Consider the following 4,576-nt stretch of genomic DNA (forward strand, 5'->3'; position numbering starts at 1 on the left):
CCAAATGCAAAAATGGTTTATGTGATTGACGAGGTTGGGGAAGAAGGGCAGATCCTTAAGCCAAAGGAGTTCCAATCAAAATTCCGCAATGCAATTGGGGCCCTAGTCAGAGACAAGTTGAACCCATCAATCTGTAATTGGCACGACTATCCAGAGGACATAAAGGATGACCTATGGAAAAATCGTCTGTTGGTCAATTTTAATTTTAGGATTCCGGCAGAGAAGCTACCCCTAGTAAGACGACGTGCTATGAAGATGATGGGAGAATCCTTCCGACGTTGGAGGAATGAGCTGAACACTGAGTACATCAAAAAGGGGTTAACTCCGTACCATAAGTATGGACACATCACTCTTGCTATCTGGGCGTTGCTCGTGGCTGAGAAGACTGCACCAGAATCTTTGGCCTTAAGTGAAAAGAACAGCTTGCAAGCGAAGAAGAACATCCACCACCCTCGTCTAGGCCCCACTGGCTACGAGGGCAAGGAAGAGATGTTTAGAAAGATGGAAGAGGAGGCCGTAGCTGCTGGGAATACAAAAGTAATGAAATTGAAGCCACGCACCAAGCATTGGGTCTTTGCAAGGAATCTTGAAGAATCAGGCAGCAGTCTGAAATTTGCCAAGCCAGAGACCGAGGAGGCAGTGTCAAGGATAATGAAATATTCTGAAGACATCGAGAAGGGCTCATTCACTCCTTCTAGAGAGAAGGACGAGCTTAGCCTTGGCTTGGGAAACCCCGAGCAACTAGGCCGTGTCAGGGGGTTAGGGAAACAGAAGACCTAGAAGGAAGGATTTTGAGAGGATGTGGAGATGTACAAGAAACATGGTAGAAACTGGGAGGAGAGTCTTGCCACCCTAGTGAAGACCCTAGTTGCCAAGGAACTACAGGAGCAATGACTGTCTACTGACCGACGGTCACAAATGGAGCCGCCTAGGGATTTGGTTCTAGTTGGTAGCCCTCCAAATGTTCAAAGCAGCCAAGGTTCCAATGCAACCTCCGCCTCATTCGATCACATACGGGTGCCAACTCGTTGCATCCTGTTGATTCCCATCGGTAGGGGACAGGAGATGGCTGAGGTGGCAACGGGTCTGGCACATCCTCCAATTCCAGGCGACATCTGGCACCATAAACCGGTCCCGGCCGACTATAGTAAGGTTGAGGTGCATACCGTGAATCCTGAGTACGCGAAGCATAAGATTGAACACCCAACTAGCGAGGGGATTCGTGAGCTTCGACTACTCATGAAACAGTTCATCCTCTGGTACAAAAAGGATATTGTGTTGAATGTTTCCTCGCCAACTCCAAGTGATATACACCTGGAGAGAGTCCACCTTGAGGATGGAGAGGTGTATTCACCGTATCATGAGGACCACTTGATGCATGAGAGGGTACCGGCTTCTCCAACCGCTGGCGAGGAAGAGGTTGAGCCAGGGCATGATGAGACACCACATGAGCCTCAAATAGGTGAACCTTCTGTAGCTCGTGCGGAGCCAGAGCATGAGACGCCACATGTGCCTTAGAGCCCGCAACCTTCTACAGCTCGTGTCGAGCCAAAGCGTGACGAGACACCACATGTGCCTCATAGCCCAAAACCTTATACAGCTCGTGCCGAGTCAGAGCATGACGAGACACCACATGTGCCTCCTAAGCCACAACCTTCTCCAGCTCGCCCCGAGCAAGGCCATGATGAGATGGCACAGACTTTTTAACAAGCACCGCCGACACATGAAGAACTACTCCCTCTAGTATGTGAAGCTCGTGAAAAGATCCCCATCATGATAAGGTCGACAGGGTCAAAATCTTTTGTGGATATGAACGTCTCGGGTATGTACAAGTGGTATGCTCATGACCAGTTCAAGCCTGAGAACCAAGGCCCGAACAAATTTGCCTATAGGATGCCCACTGACACCTCAGACTACACAACGATAACAAAGTATCTAGATGTTGAAACCATCAAGTGGTCAAAGGATTGCCCGAAAGAATATGTAAAAGGCAAACGTTTCCTACCAAACCGGATCTTGTGTAAGATGCCATATGGAATGAGAAGGTTCCATGATTGGTACTACTTGCATGTTTCACGTACTGAACTGAATGTGTTGGAAGCAGTAATACCTGCTCGCACATTTGGAGGCCCTGCTTCGTGTATTGCCTTTGACTTCAGCGACATCCAATCATGCTTTCACCTTAGTTCAATGTCGATGAATCTGATTCGCACTTGGTGCCTGTAAGTCCTCTTCCTCTTGATATGATGTGAAAGTAACCTAGTTGGATTTTGCTAAAACTAACTTACGTCATGATTTTTAGAATGCAAGCAAACTTTATGAAATCTACACGCTCAACGAAAGCCGGGTATGTAGACCCTATGCCTATAGCACAAATAAATTTTAATTACCCATCGAGATGGGAATTGGATGCTCCACATCTAGCTGCTGGAGGGACGTTGGCGGAGAAAGAAAAGATCCGTGCGGCCAAAATAAGAGAAGAGTCTATTAAGGTTGCGGCGTGGATTGTCGTATGTTTAAAGAATCTCCAACACTTCGAAACAATATGGATTCCATACCACTTCAAGTAAGTTCGATTAATTGTATACTTAACGATTGTTCGGTTTATCTTATTTTGATGCAAAGGTACTTATGTGTTTATTTAAAATTGTTGTAGCAATCACTGGATAGTCATAGGTGTCGATGTCGGGATGAACATGGCATGGATTTGTGATTCTGCAGATTTTGACCCTCACACATATAAAGACTTCATGTCAATTCTCATTACGTAAGCAAATTTGTAATCCTTGTAACCTTATATGATTCACTTTAATATCGACTTCTGCATACTATAAGTCATATCGATTCTCATTCAAACAGGGCATTCAGGGCCTATGTCAAGAATCACAAAGGAAGGCATGATCCAGGTCTGGGGAGCCACTTGTGTTTCAAATCTCTATGTTCGGTAAGTGCGACTTAGTTTGGCATAAAATTACTAATTTTTCAGTACTTATACTTGACACATCTCCATTTGCAAATTGAAACAAAGTTTCCCAAGCAAAGGCCAGGGAGTCTGCATTGTGGATACTATGTATGTGCTTTCATCAGTAATACAAAAGGCTACAGGAGACACCCTGAATTGGTAAGTTTGAATCTCTTAGTGGGTTGTAGTATGAAAACATAGTATTTCTCACTTAGCTTTGCAATCTCTTCTTTACACTAGACCTAAACTTGTCTTTTACGATCTTGTAGTGGAAAGAAGAAAAAGAACTAAAAAGGGATGTCTACAGGGATGATGACCTCTTAGGGATTGTCGGTGACCTTTGCAACTTTATAATGGACCATGTTGTTTATTACAAAGGTGATTAGCATAACCCACAATCCGACTTAGGTAGCAATCCTCTTTACCAGCACCTCCGTCAGTGGGATAGGCTATGTCTAGGTCGTTGATTACATGTGAACTTGTTGGAATGGACTGTGATCGATTTGCATTAGTACTTGAAAAATTTCGGACTCTTTTGGATGGATTTGTAATGGACTTGGAAACATTTTGGACTTGAAATGTGTTGGACTATAAATGTGGTGCTGTGTATATGTATGGATATTTATGTTGTGAATCTGTGATGTTGAGAATCTGATTATATATGTATATATGTATGTGGCGCTGTGCTGTCCTGTCAACTCGATTATTGTAATTTTTATTTTTTTCTGAAAAATAACTGTAGGGGCGGTTCTAGATTGAGCCGCCCTTGCAAATGCAGACAATAGAGGCGTCTGAGACACAAGGCGCCCTTACTAATGCTCACTATAAGGGCGGCTGGAAGCACCAACTGCTCTTACAGTGGTCACTAGTAAGGGCGGTTGTTGTTTTCAACCGCCCTTACAGTGGGCCACTGTAAGGGCGCTGGTGTTGAACCGTCCTTACAGTGAATTCCACTGTAAGAGCATTTGCATAAGGGCGGCTGGGCCAGCCGCCCTATAGAGTTTATTTAGCCGCCAGTGGCGGAGCCAGGATTTAAATCTTGGGTATTCCCTGGTATCTGGTGGGCCACCACTCAATTGTTGCCTCTAATCTCATGACCGACGTATGTCTTCACCGGTCGCCATGTAGGCATAGCATAGAGACAGAGGCTGCGCCCGTGCTGCACGCCTCGTGCCACTAGGAGCTCAGGACACTGGAAACCAGCAGTGTCGCCACTACATCATGCCTGGCATCTTGCATTCACATCTTGCATTCACGCCTCCGTTTGACTGCCGCTCATCGGCTAGGGTTAGAGATTTAAGAATGAGGATTATGGAATTGTCTCCCACTCATGCCTCGTTCACTCACACGAAAAGGATACTTTGTTATACATGTTGCCATGTGCATATTTCGATTTGTCTTGGAAAAGAGTTTGAAAATAAAATATGATTTGTACTAATATTTGGTGGCATGAGTCAATATGTATGGTCTGGAGATAAATAATTAGGTTTTCATTTGTAGAAACAACAGAATAGAATAATTTTGACAATCGAGCTAACATAGAATCTATATGGAAAAAAGAATACAAGAATAAACTAAAAGAATGAGAGAAAAAAATTATTTTGTAAATATAGA

The 4,576-nt window shown here is 44.3% G+C and overlaps 1 long non-coding RNA gene across 1 annotated transcript; it reads left to right on the plus strand.

Annotated features, from left to right (window-relative positions):
• Nucleotides 2,514-3,093, plus strand: LOC110436863. The gene is made up of 4 exons (XR_002454737.1): nt 2,514-2,566; nt 2,657-2,767; nt 2,860-2,944; nt 3,029-3,093. It is a non-coding gene; the product is annotated as an uncharacterized LOC110436863 (long non-coding RNA).

This window comes from Sorghum bicolor, chromosome 7 (assembly GCF_000003195.3).
Source record: "Sorghum bicolor cultivar BTx623 chromosome 7, Sorghum_bicolor_NCBIv3, whole genome shotgun sequence".
NCBI lineage: Eukaryota > Viridiplantae > Streptophyta > Magnoliopsida > Poales > Poaceae > Sorghum > Sorghum bicolor.